The sequence below is a fragment of the Urocitellus parryii genome, chromosome 8, assembly GCF_045843805.1.
Source record: "Urocitellus parryii isolate mUroPar1 chromosome 8, mUroPar1.hap1, whole genome shotgun sequence".
NCBI classification, from domain to species: Eukaryota; Metazoa; Chordata; class Mammalia; order Rodentia; family Sciuridae; genus Urocitellus; species Urocitellus parryii.
Window position 1 is genome coordinate 153,753,705 of NC_135538.1, and position 1,660 is coordinate 153,755,364.

General features: G+C 41.1%; 1 pseudogene; it reads right to left on the reverse strand.

Annotated features, from left to right (window-relative positions):
• On the reverse strand, nucleotides 1–946 carry LOC113201022 (putative vomeronasal receptor-like protein 4; annotated as a pseudogene).
• Between the last annotated feature and the right edge of the window lie 714 nt (nucleotides 947–1,660).

Here is a 1,660-nt window from a genome sequence, read left to right on the forward strand (position 1 = left end):
TTAGAGACAAAGTCTTTCTCTCTTATTGAGCAAACTAATGCTCAGCCAGAGGTCTATCTCTGTGAAGCAGCACAAATGGACAGAAAAGTGAAAAACCTAGAGTCATGAATTCTTGAGCACTTACTGCTATGGGGTGCTTCTGTAAAGAGAAAGTTGTATACAAAGAAATTAAAAAATCTGCCCAATAGAAGAAGAGAAAGCAGAGCATCAGAAGGAGGACACTCTTCGCAGCCCTCACCTCAGGGGGGGTTCTGTGGAGGAGCTTGGAGGTCTGAAGGTGGAGCACCTGCTGGTGGTGCTTGTGGAGGAGGAAGACCATGTGGCCACTGGCCCCGCCCATGACACCCTGGAACACAGCATCTCGAAGGACCATGAGAGCAATAAAAATCCATCTGATTGTCAAGTTTTGTGGTAGAAAGTAACAGTATGTGCCACTTGTACTAATTTCTGAACTATTTATGTTGCTGCCTTTTTTGATGTAAAATGGTAAGTTCATGCTTATGAAAGAATTGAGAATCCACAGGAAGACTAATAAGGGAAGGAGGTGCCATGCAGACCTGGGCTGCAGCCTCCTCCACCTGGAGGCTCTGGGGCTGATGGTGATGGCCTGGACCACTGTGAGGAGACTGGTGGTGCAGATGGACAGGCCCCGGGCCACCCTCTCCAGATAAACCACAATCTTACAGCCTACGTCACCTAGGAGGTCTCTCAAACCAAAGCTGGCTATTGTCCTTAGTGTTCCTCTGGAAAAAAGCATTAGGGTATTTGTGAAAGCCAACTGGATGAGAATAACAAGGTGGATAGGTTTCTTCTCACTGCCTCCAAACATGTAAATGTAGTTCACAAGGACAAAGATGTTTCCACAAGTGCTAAGTCCTGTTAGGAACATGAAGATTGCATCCTTGACAAGGTTCAAAACCATTTCTTACTTCATAGGCAGAAAAACTTGGATGCAGCAAACACCTTTTTGAAGAAAGGAATAGCACTGATTATAAATATTTGCAAGATGTATTTCATTTCAGCAGTCTCCCACAGGGTAAGAATAGTCAGGATACCTGCTCTGGGGTTCATTTTCCTCACATGAAGTATTCCTGTATCATAACACTGTTTGGGCCAGGCTCTGTAATGCCAAAAGCCATCATGAGGACTAGTACTGAGAAATCTAAATATCCAACCCATTTATTTTGATTAACTCCATCCCAGTAAAACCAATCGACTTGTTCAAATTCTTTAGTTCTTTTGTTTTTCAGACTTTATCTGGCTGTACTAAACACTATTTTCCCCCACCAGAATTTTTCTCTACATTTTTTCTATCATAATATCATATTCTCATTATTTAATTAAAAAAACCATTAGTTTTACCTAACTTCCCTATGTCCTCCTCAAATGTTCCTTTAATATATTTAACTTGAGCCACTTCAACATAAAATTATCTTTTATTTAATAGATTTTTTTCTCTTTTGGTTTAGCATAACAATTTCTAGGTTTGCCACTTTCTTCAAATTTTATGTCTATGATGGTGATGCCTTCCTGATTCCATACTTCTACACACCAATACAATTCTGACATTCCAAGACTGATAATATTCTGTGCTTTCTGGTTCCTCTACTGCAGTCAAACTGCATCACCTTCCCAAACAGGATCCCAACAGTTGAAGCTG